The sequence below is a fragment of the Bubalus kerabau genome, chromosome 2 (assembly GCF_029407905.1).
Source record: "Bubalus kerabau isolate K-KA32 ecotype Philippines breed swamp buffalo chromosome 2, PCC_UOA_SB_1v2, whole genome shotgun sequence".
Taxonomy (NCBI): domain Eukaryota; kingdom Metazoa; phylum Chordata; class Mammalia; order Artiodactyla; family Bovidae; genus Bubalus; species Bubalus kerabau.
The window spans coordinates 152,028,342-152,041,730 of record NC_073625.1 but is presented as its reverse complement, the minus strand read 5'-3'; the positions used below and the strand labels follow the sequence as shown (position 1 = coordinate 152,041,730).

Here is a 13,389-nt window from a genome sequence, read left to right as displayed (position 1 = left end):
GCTTGTCAGTTTCTACAAGAAAAGAAACTAGCTAGAATTTTGTTTGGGATCACTAAACCTATAGATTACTTTGAGAAATCCTGTCTTGGTGACATCTTAATATTTAACTTTCAAATCTCATAGCAAGGTTTATCTCTCCATTATTTATATCCTCTTTAATTTTTATCAGTATTGGTTTGTAGTTTTCAGTGTAGCGCTCTTACACATCATTTGCCAGACATTTTTAATATTATCTAAATGATTTTTTTTGGGTAAAATTTCAATTTTAATTGTTTGAAATACAGTATGGAATACAATTAACTTACTGGGCATCCTGAACCTTGCTAAATTCACTTATTAGTTATAAAAGCAATTCTGTAGATTTTATTGAATGTTACACGTAGATGATCAATGCTGTCTGTGGATGAAGGCTTTTAATGTTTTATTTCCAATAGAAATGCCTTTTATTCCCTTCTAACCTTATTGCCCTGTCTAGAACACCTAGTATTGTTGACTAGAAATAGTGAGAGTGGACATCCTTGTGCTGGTTTTAATCTCCGGGGTGAAGCGTTCAGTCTTTCTTCATGAAGTATGTTGGTGATAAGTTATTGATAGGCCGCCTTTATCAGATTGAGGTAATGCCCTTCTAGTCCTAGTGTGCCAGTGCTTTTATGAGGAATGGATGTTGGATTTTATTAAATGCTTTCTCAGTGTTTACTGGAATGACAATATGTTTTTCCTTTTTGTTCTTTAGTATTATGAAATACATTGATTGGTTTTAAAATGTTAAAACAATCTTAGGCTCTTGGGCTAAACAACATTTGGTCATGATGAATTTATACTTTTGAATATATTGTTGATTTAATTTTCTAAAGTTTGCTTTAAATTTTTGCATATAGTTTCATGGGAAATATGGTCTGTAGGTTTTTATTCCCTTGAGGGGAGCCTGGTGGGCTGCCGTCTATGGGGTTGCACAGAGTCGGACACGAATGAAGCGACTTAGCAGCAGCAGCAATATTTCTTTTAGGTTTTAGGATCAGGGTAATTCTGGCCTCATAGAATGGTTAGAAAATATTACCTTCTCTTCAGTTTTGTAGAAAATTTTGTACAGAATTGGATTTTCCCTTAAATGTATCTTCAAATTCATTATTTCACCAGTGAAGCAATCTGGATCTGGAGTTGCCTTTGTGAGAAAACTTTTAATTAGAAAATTAAATTTCCATAATAGATTCAGTACTGACATCATTTATTCTTGGTGATTTTGGTACTTTGAGATAGTTAAGAAATGTTTCCATTTCATTTAAGTTTTTAAATTTACCTACATAAAGTTATTCATAATATTACATTGTTATTCTTTGACTGTCTGTATAATTTATAGTCACCTTTTTCATTTCTGATATTGACAATTTGTGTCTTATCTCCTTATTTTCTGATCACTCTGGCTGGGCATTTATGAATTTTATCTTACAGTGTATTTCCTATAGGCAGCATAAACTGAGTCTTGCCTTATTTAATCAATATGATAATCTCTGACTTTTAGCTGGTAATATTTATATTTAATGTGATTATCGATATTGTTAGATTTAAATTTGTCATCTTATGATTTGTTTTCTATTGTTTTATTTGTTCTTTGTTCTCCTTTTCCTCATATTATTAGTTCTCTAGATTTAATTGAGTATTTTTCCATGATTTTGTTTTACCCACCTTTTTGGTTTATTAGTTATAACTTTTTTCCCCCTAGGCTTGGATCTCTTTTTTAATTAACTTATTTTTTAACTGAAGGATAATTGCTTTACAGATTTCTGTTGTTTTCTGTCAAACTTCAATATGAATCAGCCATAAGTACACATACGTCCCCTCCCTCTTGAACCTCCCTCTCATAACGTTAAAAAGTTGTTGTTGTTTTAGCACCTGATTTAGGGTTTGTAGTATCTCACAGTCTCCTGGCAGTGTACCACCCTGTGTGTACTGTGTACTGTGAGGTACACGACTCTTAAAATGAGGTACTTCCGTTTCTCCCCTTCTGACCTTTGTGTTATTGTTGTCACATATTTTAGTGTTATGTTTATTACAAACTTTACCATGCATTATTATTCTTTTTATTTAAACGTTTAATTATCTTTAAAAGAGATTTAGGTAATAAGATTAAGTCTTCATATTTCCCCAGGTAGTTAGCATTCCTGTATTCGTCAGTCCTTTGCTAGAGCCACCTTTTCATTGAATATCATGTCTCTCTACCTGAAAGAATTCCCTTAATGTTTTTTATAAGTGGGTCTGCTGGCTCAGTGGTAAAGAATCTGTCTGCCAATGCAGGAGACACAGGAGATACAGGTTTGATGCCTGGATCTGGAAGATCCCCTGGAGGAGGGGATGGCAACTCACTCCAGTATTCTTGCCTGAAAAATTCCATGGATAGAAGAACCTGGTGGGCTGCAGTCCATGGGGTCTCAAGGAGTTGGACATGACTGAGCAACAGAGTATGCTTGCTGGTAATGTATTGCTTCAGATTTCACATATTTAAAAATGTTATTTTGTTTTGCCTTCATTTTTGAGAGATTTTCTTGCTGGGCATGGTCTTCTAGCATCTAGCACTGTCTATTAAGAAATCTGACTATATTCTGCTGCTGCTGCTGCTGCTGCTAAGTTGTTTCAGTCGTGTCCGACTCTGTGCGACCCCATAGATGGCAGCCCACCATGCTCCCCCGTCCCTGGGATTCTCCAGGCAAGAACACTGGAGTGGGTTGCCATTTCCTTCTCCAATGCATGAAAGTGAAAAAATAAAGCGAAGTCGCCCAGTCATGTTCGACTTCTAGCGACCCCATGGACTGCAGCCCTCCAGGCCCCTCCGTCCATGGGATTTTCCAGGCAAGAGTACTGGAGTGGGGTGCCATTGCCTTCTCTGTGACTATATTCTAATTCTTGTTAAATGTACTTCTGGACGCTTTTAGGATCACATCTTTATCTCTGATTCCTGGAAAAATTATAGTGATGAATCTTGGTTTCTATCTTCTTCTTGGCAGAATTTCCTGACCTTTCCACTTAAGGACTAGCAACTTTAGTTCTGGGAATTTTGTATTTTCTTCACAATTTTTCACTCTTCTAATATTTTTTGTTTTTCCTCTCCTACAAGTATTAATTCAATGTCAGCTTCCTTGATTGACTCTCTATGACTTATCATTTCTCCTCTTTAAAAAAAAAACAACACAAAAAAACCTGAGTGTGTGTGTGTATGTATTTGTAACTTATTTTCTTTTCTGGTCAATTTCTGGGCAATTTAATTTCTGATCAGTTTTATAAATTTTGTATTCATTTGTTTATTTATTTTTGCTGCTATTATTTTAATGTTCAAGAGTTCTTTTTGACTTTAAACTTTTCTTTTAAACATTCTTTTCTCATTTTTTTTTTTGCATCATGCTTTACTTTTTTCTATTTTAATCTAGTCATTTTATTTATTTTTAGAGCTTTTATTCTCTCATTGTCTATTTTGTCTGCATGGATGCTTTTCTACTGCTTGCTTATCCTATTCATTCTGGTGTCTTTCCTCAATTATTAGTGAGCCTTGCTTGGCTGTCCTTTCATATTTGATAGTGAGACACTATGAATTGAAATGTTATCACTTGAGTGTCTGAGGGGCGTGCCTTCAGGCAAGGTGCTTTTTCGAGGGCCGACTTACTTGAAGACACCTAATTGTTCCTGTAGAAATATTTATTTATACATTTTACTTTAGGCAATTTCTTTTCTCCAGAAAATAATCTCTCAGTTTTCATCATGGGGGGAATAGCCTGGCTACAGGTTTGGGAAAACCAAAGAGGGGTATGGGGGGGGCCCCATGATTCATATGCAGACTGCTTTTTAGTCTCATTTTTCATTTTGCCCTTTACTGTACCTGATGTGCAAACTCCTTTTTTATTTTTTCCGAGAACAAAGCTGCAGGCTCCTGTCTGAGATGGGCTGGTTTTGTGTAAGTCAGCTGGTATGCAGGTGTTACCTAACCCCATGTGATGGAGAGGAACATGGGAGGTTTGAGGTCCACATACTGTTGTGAACCAATCTTGTATTGTAACTCTTAGCCTCTTCCACTTCTCTGTGGTACCCATGGTCATGGTAGTACTTTCTTAGAAGCAAATTGGCTTGCTTCTTAGAGGTATCTCTGGCAGGTGCTTTTCTTTAATGCACTGAATCAATTTCTACTCATCCATTCCAATGAAAATTCTTGTCTGCTATCTCTACACTTCCATTCTCATTATCCATGTGGGTTGATACATACATATATATATATATATTTTTTTTTTAAATTTTAAAGAGTCATGTTTCAGCCTTCACTGGCAGTTAAATTAGTTTATTTTAGAAGACTGGTGCACTGGGATGACCCAGAGGAATGGTATGGGGAGGGATGTGGGAGGGGGGTTCGGGATTGGGAACTCGTGTACACCCGTGGTGGATGCATGTTGATGTATGGCAAAACCAATACAATATTTTAAAGTAAAAAAAATAATAAAAAATAATTAAAAAAAAAATAAATAAAAGACTGCGCTAGAGTTTCGTTAGTTTAAATTGCCCTAAATACTTCTGGCTATGTTTAAAAGAAACCCAGTCCAAGAAGATGCAGAGAAAGAGATTTTCTTCATCATCTACTGCATGTTATGTTTTGAATAATGCATTTAAATCTTTGTATGTTAGGTAGCTTTATTTCCCTTTTAAAAGCGAGGAAACAATGGCTTGTTAAGTTAGCAAACTTTCTCCAAGCTACAAAAGAGACAACCAGCTTTATAAGTGATGCAGTTTCAGATCATTCTCTATATACTAGTGCTTCTCAACTCCTAGGGTGACAAGTTGGCCTAGTTTGTCTGGGAACATCCTGGTTTAGGCACACAAAATCCCATATGCCAACCCAAAGCAAAATGTTGTGGTTCTGGTTGCACGTTAAAATCACAACAGAGAATTTAAAAAAAAAAAAAAAAAAGCAGATTCCTGGGTCTCACCTTTCCAAGAATCTGATTTAATGACTCTGGGGTGGGACCAAAACTACTTGATTCAAATATTCAAAACACTACCTTAAATCATGCTGCCACTCAGAAAGTCAGTAGCCTGAATTCTACTATCTTTTGATGTTATGTAAACCATTAAGTTCAAGAGTTATCAGTATATGTAGCATGACAAAAGAGTAGTCTCTAGACAGGTGTTGTTAGCCAAACTGGCCTGATGCCAACTGTACAGAAAATTTTATTGGATTACAGCCACACCCGTGACATTGTCTATAGCTACTTTCTTGCTGTTGCTGTGGCTACAGAGTTGAGTGCTTCGAGACTTTTGGGTCCATAAATCCTGAAGTATTTGCACTCTAGTCTTTTACACAAAATGATTTTCTGATTTCTGCTCAACCCTAACATGACTCAAAACCCAAACGAAACCAAACCAGACCCACCTTAACTCTAAGTGCAACTGAACCCTCAGGAAAATAATTCTTCCTTGACTCCTGCTAAAGTTCTAAGGCCTGAGGTGGAAAGGGAGTTGTGAAATGCCGTTCAGGTTTGATGTATGTATATACCCTGGGGATCATGTTAAAATGCAGATTGTTTTTCAGCAGCGTGGGGTGGGGCCCTAACCCTGCACTTCTAACAAGCTTGAAGATGGTGCTAAGGTTCCTGCTCCAGGGACACAGTTGGAGAAACAAGATTGTAGGCTACTGGCTGCTTATCATAGTAGAGAGTGAAGGCACCTAAAACCACAATGACAGCTGTTTGGCCATAGCAAAAACAGCTACTGCCCACTGACCATATCTGTGGGCCGGGTAAGACAAATGAGGAAGAGCACCATAGTGTGGGAGAGAAACAGGTCTTTAATGTCACTTTAGAACAGTGGCTCTCACTGTGAGTAGAGCCAGCATCACCGTCAGGGTGCAGCATCTTAGGTGGTCAGCTTTGTATCCAGTTCTGGACTGGGAAATCCTGGGAAGGCATCAGTTGAGTTCAGTTCAGTCGCTCAGTCGTGTCCGACTCTTTGCGACCCCATGAATCGCAGCACGCCAGGCCTCCCTGTCCATCACCAACTCCCGGAGTTCACTGAGACTCATGTCCATCGAGTCAGTGATGCCATCCAGCCATCTCATCCTCTGTCGTCCCCTTCTCCTCCTGCCCCCAATCGCTCCCAGCATCAGAGTCTTTTCCAATGAGTCAACTCTTCTCATGAGGTGGCCAAAGTACTGGAGTTTCAGCTTCAGCATCATTCAATTGTGCTAAAGTGGGATAAGTCAAATAATGAAAACTTTCCTATTTGCCAGGAACAGTGTCCCTCTGATACTCTGAAGGAGGGTAGAAGGATTGGGCGTGTCATGCAGACCTGAGGTACCACAAGTTTCTGACTAAATCAAAGAAAGTGCAACCCTACCCAGAGTAAAACAACATTAAAAAAAAAAAAATATATATATATATATATATGTGTATATATATATTTAGCTGTGCTAGGTCTTCATTGCTGCACATGGGCTTTCTCTAGTTGCAGAGAGAGGGGACTACTCTTGATTTCAATGTCTGGGCTTCTTATTGCAGTGGCTTCTCTTGTTGCAGAGCATGGACTCTAGAGAAGGACGGCGTCAGTAGTTACTGCACAAGGGCTTGGTAGTTGCAGCTCTGGGGCTCCAGAGTTCAGGCTCAGTAATTGTGGCACATGGGTTTGTAACTCTTTGGCATGTGGGATCTTCCCAGACCAGGGATAGAAACAGTGTTCTCTGAATTGCAAGGTGAATTTGTAACCACTGGATCACCAGGGAAGCCCCAAACAGTACTTTTCTAACCAAAAGAAAAGAGAACTCTGGATATGTAATTTTACACTTGAATCTATTTCTGTTGTTGTTGCTGATTTTATTTAAGTTGATGGGATTTCCCATATCTTTATTTTAAAAATAAAATTATAAATATATGTTTAGAGAAGAAAATTAGAAATAAAAAATAAATAAGGATTGTAATCACATGAAGGGCTTCCCAGGTGGCACTAGTGGTAAAGAACCTGTCTGCCAATGCAGGAGATGTAAGAGATGTGGATTTACTACCTGGATTGGGAAGATCCCATGGGAGGGGGCGTGGCAGTGCCCTCCAGTATTTTTGCCTGGAGAATCTGATGGACAGAGGAGCCTGTCAGGATATAGTCCATAAGGGTTACAAAGAGTCGGGCATGATTGAAGTGACTTAACACACACACACACACGCACATATAATCATATGAAATGCCAAAATAATGTATAAACATGTTGATTTCCCCAAGCCTTCACCCCAGACTGATTATTACATATTTTGAAAACAAATTCAGTAAATGAAAAATAGTATCTTATTATTTTAATTGACATTATTTCAACATGGGAGCATTATATATAAAAGTAATGTGTATATCCATTTAGAAATGATCAAACAATTTAAAAGTATATGCCATAGAAATTTAGTTTCTTTAAATCCTAACAATTTGGTATATAAGGACTGATGCTATGCTATGCTATGCTAAGTCACTTCAGTTGTGTCCGACTCTGTGCGACCCCATAGATGGCAGCCCACCAGGCTCCCCCTTCCCTGGGATTTTCCAGGCAAGAACACTGGAGTGGGTTGCCATTTCCTTCTCCAATGCATGAAAGTGAAAAGTGAAAGTGAAGTCGCTCAGTCGTGTCTGACTCTTAGCGATCCTATGGACTGCAGCCCACCAGGCTCCTCCATCCATGGGATTTTCCAGGATTTTAGAATCAAGGATTTTCCAGGCAAGAGTACTGGAGTGGGGTGCCATTGCCTTCTCCATAGGTGTAACAATACCTATTTATATAACTAGACTCATTCTATAGCCTGCTTTATTCAAGATAATAACTTTTTGATCAGATAAACCTGGATTTGGATAACTGTGTCTTTCATTGGCTGAATAAACTTGGAAAATTATGTAAATTCTGTTATCCTCTGTAAAATGCACCAATCATATGTTGATAGACATGTATGTTTTATATATACATACATATATATATATATATATGCCTATGCCCCCAACTTCTCTTTTGCATTTCTAGTGGGTGTTTTTTTTTTGCATATATTCTTTCTAACTTTTCTGTGGTCAAATCAATTCAACTATTTTCAAGTATTGTCTTTAAGATTTGGGGTTTTGTTTTCCATACCTTTTTCGTATAGAATATGCATTATTAGTGTTTATGTTGATGTTTTGATAAAGAGCCTTTTAGTTTTTGGAAGACTGAAACTTCCTGGAGTTTGACCAAGGAGACTTGATTTTCATCCTTTTATTACCAGAGGGATATACAGCAATACAGCTGATGCTTTTTCAAGTTATAGATCTGAAGTCCTTGAAGTCCTGCTAGAGCTCTGAGGTGTGTCTTTGACAGATGTAACTTGGCAAATCTCACAGAAGCTTATAAGTAACTGGTGTATTTTTCAGAATTTAGGACATACGATGTCCTGATTCTAAGCACACTTAATCCAAAAGTATTAAAAGAAATTTTACTGTAAGGAAATTTGGATTTGTTGACAGCCTCGTGATCAAACTGCCTCCCAGTGAAATACAATGGTTATTTCCCAGTGAATTACAATGGGACGGTGATGCTGAAGGAGTGAAAACAGAAAGATGCCTTGATCTTCACCACCAATTTCGGGCCAAGATTAAAAGTGAAAGATGCCTCTGAGGGTCTGAGTCAGAGCGAAGCAGCATCTATCTGTACCACAGCTTTTATCTGTCATCTTTTATTGGCCAAGTGAAGATGCTGCTTATGAAAGCATTTGGAGTCACTGTAATGATAGACCATCAACAGTATGGTTGAACTTGCTTTAACCTTGGTGGTTTCCTGCTATTACTTTGTCAGTCAAGGTATTTGACACCATGTCTTTTAGTTATTTGAAGGTACATCAACACCACCTTGTTAAACATTTCCCTTCATTTCTAGTAAAACATATTCTCTTTTTTTTGTTTGGTATAGAATTCTGGAAGGACAACCTTACCTACAAAATTATTTTTTTTAAATAGCATGTATATTTTTAATTTCTAATAAAGTTTAAACACCTGCTGCTTGCCATTTGACATTTTAACCAACGTGAGCATTATTAAGTTTCTGTTAAGTTTCTGTTTTCATGTGACCTACAGAAAGCCTCAGATGTTGATAACTTTGTTTAAATGCACACTGCAAACTTGCAAGGAGAGCAAATAAAAGTAAACACTATTTCTCTTGACAATTGAGATGCACAAAAATCCTTGACAATGGTTTTAGTGTACAGGGAAAGAAGAATCACTGAAATTATGACTAAGCAGATCCTGCTAATAAGCAAGAACACCGAGTTTAGTGCTAATAAAAATATTCTCACTTGAGGTACTTGTAGCTTGCAAATTATTAAAGCCAAACCATTACCCTTTATTATCTACTCAAAACTTTTATTATCTGTTCAATGTACTGCATTAGAGTTTGTAGAAAGAGTAGATATATTTTATAGTTTCATAAATTCTTCTGATTTTATTTGTCAATATTTATTATTTTGAGATGCAATATTTTTATTAGCCTAGGGCAATTAGCTTTCAACAGCATCTTTAAATTATTATCTGTGCTGCAATAAAAAAAGTAAGAGTTTATTATTCCTGTCTGCTCTCTCTATTAAATTTACTCAACATTTAAATACATGACATCAACATATTCCATAAAGAAGAAAATAAATCTTCACTCACATGATAGCTAATGGATATGATTTTGTTATTCATAATGATCTTTTTGTGTTTGATATATATAATTTGCCTTTGAGAGTTATTTATTTATGCTTATAAGTTCTTAACCAATGTTATCTCTCAGACCTTCTCTAACCAGGACTAATAGAGAAGGAAAAAAAAATCATTCATAACAATGAACATAGTGAATTAGCTGAGGGGGTCAGTCAGCTATGGGCTGTGGACCTCACCTACCCCACTACCTCATTCTATCAGGCTGAGTGCAGTCACACTCATTCACTCATTCATGTAAGTATCATCTGCAGCTGCTTTTGGGTTTCTTTGGAAGAGTCTACAGTCAAGTTGTGACAGAGAGCTACAGTTCTCAAATCCCAAAATATTTGCTATCTGAACCTACAGAAAAAGTTTGCCAGTCCCTTAGTTTAATTGCTTTTTTGGAGGATAGTACACTTAGCCACCAAGATTATGCTTTGAAGTCTTACGTTTGGGACTTCTCTGATAGCTCAGTTGATAAAGAATCTGCCTGCAATGCAGCAGACCCCAGTTCAATTCCTGGGTTGGGAAGATCCGCTGGAAAAGGGAAAAGGCTACCCACTCTAGTATTCTGGCCTGGAGAACCCCAGTCCATGGGTTGCAAAGAGTCAGACAGGACTGAGTGACTTTCACTTTCACTTTAGGGCTTCCCACAAAGCTCAGCTGGTAAAGAATCTGCATGCAATGCAGGAGACCCTGGTTCCATTCCTGGGTTTGGAAGATCTCCTGGAGAAGGGAGAGTTTTGTTTTAAAGTTTAGAGTCTTAAAAGTTTTATTTATTTTCAAAAAATGATATTTATTTCTCTGTTTTTGAATGGGTGATACACGCATATGGTGTAAAATTCAATATCTAGAAAGGGAGGGTGCAGTGAAAAGGAAGGCTCTCTTCCATTCTTTGATTTCTTGCTTCCTTACTGAAAGACCACCATTGTTACTTGTTTCTTGCTGTGTCTTTCCAGAAATATTTTGTCTATATAAGCATATGATTGTAATCATACTTTGGAACAGATAACAATATATACCCTCTTTTCTGCATTTTTCTTTTTTTTTTTTTTACTTAATTTATTTATTTTAATTGGAGGCTAATAACTTTACAATATTGTGCTGGTTTTTGCCATATATTGACATGAATCAGCCATGGGTGTACATGTGTCCCCCCATCCCTTCCCTTTGGGTTGTCTCAGTACACCAGTTTGAGTGCCCTGTTTCATGCATCGAACTTGGACTGGGCATCTATTTTACATACTGTAATACACATGTTTCAATGCTATTCTCTCAAATCATCCCACCCTCGGCTTCTCCCACAGAGTCCAAAAGTCTGTTCTTTGCATCTATGTCTCTTTTGCTGTCTTACATATAGGGCCATTGTTACCATCTTTCTAAATCCTATATATATGCTTAATATACTGTATTGGTGCTTTTGTTTCTGACTTACATCACTCTGTATAATAGGCTCTGGTTTCATCCACCTCATTAGAATTGACTCAAATGCATTCATTTCTATAGCTGAGTAATGTTCCATTGTGTATATGTACCACAACTTTCCTAACCATTTGTCTGCCAATAGATGTCTAGGTTGCTTCCATATCATAGCTATTGAAAACATGCTGCAATGAACATTGGGGTACATGTATCTCTTTCAGAAAAGTTCTGGTTTTCTCGTTGTGTGTGCCCAGCAGTAGGATTGCTGGGTTGTATGGCAGTTCTATTTCCAGTTTTTTAAGGAATCTCCACACTGTTTTCCCATAGTTGCTGTACTAGAGTGCATTCCCACCAACAGTGTTAAGAGGGTTTCCTTTTCTCCACACCCTCTCCAGGATTTGGGAGAAGGCATTGGCAACCCACTCCAGTACTCTTGCCTGGAGAATCCTATGGCTGGAGGAGCCTGGTAGGCTGCAGTCCATGGGGTCACTAAGAGTTGGACAGGAATGAAGCGACTTAGCAGCAGCAGCAGCTCCAGGATTTATTGTTTGTAGACTTTTTGATAGCAGCCATTCTGACTGGCATGAGATGGTACCTCATTGTGGTTTTGATTTGCGTTTCTCTGAAAATGAGTGATGTTGAGCATCTTTTTATGTGTTTGCTAGCCATCTGTATGTCTTCTTTGGAGAAACATCTGTTTAGTTCTTAGGCCCATTTTTTGATCGGGTTATTTATTTTTCTGGAATTGAGCTGCAGGAACTGCTTGTATATTTTGGAGACTAATTCTTTGTCAGTTTTTTCATTTGCTATTATTTTCTCCTATTCTGAAGGCTGCCTTTTCACCTTGTTTATAGTTTCCTTCATTGTGCAAAAGCTTTTAAGTTTAATTAGGTCCCATTTGTTTATTTTTGCTTTTATTTCCATTACTCTGGGAGGTGGGTCACAGATGATCTTGTTGTGGTTTATGTCAGAGAGTGTTTTGCCTGTGTTTTCCTCTAAGAGTTTTATAGTTTCTGGTCTTACATTTAGATCTTTAATCCATTTTGAGTTTATTTTTGTGTATGGTATTAGAAAGTGTTCTACTTTCATTTTTTTACAGGTGATTCGCCAGTTTTCCCAGCACCACTTGTTAAGGAGATTGTCTTTTCTCCATTGCATATTTTTGCCTCCTTTGTCAAAGATAAGGTGTTCAGAGGTGCGTGGATTCATCTCTGGGCTATTTTGTTCCATTGATTTATATTTCTGTCTTTGTGCCAGTACCATACTGTCTTGATGACTGTAGCTTTGTAGTATAGTCTGAAGTCAGGCAGGTTGATTCCTCCAGTGCATTTTTCTTTTTTTTTTAAACACATCTTAATTGTCTTAGAGATTGTTCTGCAATCATACACAAAAAGCTTCCTTTTATTTTAAATAAATAATAATACTCCATTACATTGTTTAGTTATAATTTAGCACCTTATTAAGGGACATTTTGTTTATGGCAGTTTTTGAAGTTATAAATTCTGTAAAACTTTTTTGACATATATATTTTTATATCTATATAGATATAGATATATGCATTTATATATACTTATGACTGAACACTACTCAGTCACAAAAAATGAAATTTTGTCATTTGCAGTGACAGGAATGGACATGGAGGACATTATGCTAAGTGAAATAAGTAAGACAGAGAAAGATAAATACTGTATGATATCATTTGTATATGGAATTATTATTAAAAGTTTTCTTTTCCTGTAACCAGTCTTTCTGTATTCCCTTTGGCTTTAACAAAGAAATACACACTTTCCTAGAAGTTGAGTGGGTTGATTACTCGCATCTCTGTCACTTGAAGGGGACTTCTTCTGAGATTCAGAACTGGAGAGTGTTATCTTTACTTCCTGTCATAGTTTTGTTACTGTATAAAACGCACAACCTTCCTTTTAGGGACCTATGATTTAACACATCCGTATCCACATTATGAGTGGATATGAAAGGGGAATAGCATTCAATATATGGAGGTATATTGAAACACATTTTTATCATGAAAATATTTTTTAATAAAAAATGTTTTACACATATCTAAATATATAAAACAGATATGTTTGAAAAATGGACTTTAGAAGAAACCACTTAGGATCTTATGAAGTTGAATATTATAAACTTTTATCACTTCTAAAGAGCTCAAATGAATCCTTGTACAAGAATGAGGACTCAGTTGCCAGAACTAGCAGTGAGGAGGTTTTCACATATAAGTATCATGGCCAGACTCTGGTGAGTGACCTGATT

At 37.0% G+C, this 13,389-nt stretch overlaps 1 long non-coding RNA gene across 1 annotated transcript; it reads left to right on the top strand.

Moving 5' to 3' along the window:
* The first annotated feature begins 1,899 nt into the window (after positions 1-1,899).
* On the top strand, positions 1,900-12,702 carry LOC129643936 (uncharacterized). The gene is made up of 3 exons (XR_008710610.1): positions 1,900-1,982; positions 2,293-2,468; positions 12,221-12,702. It is a non-coding gene; the product is annotated as an uncharacterized LOC129643936 (long non-coding RNA).
* The last annotated feature ends 687 nt before the right edge of the window (positions 12,703-13,389 follow it).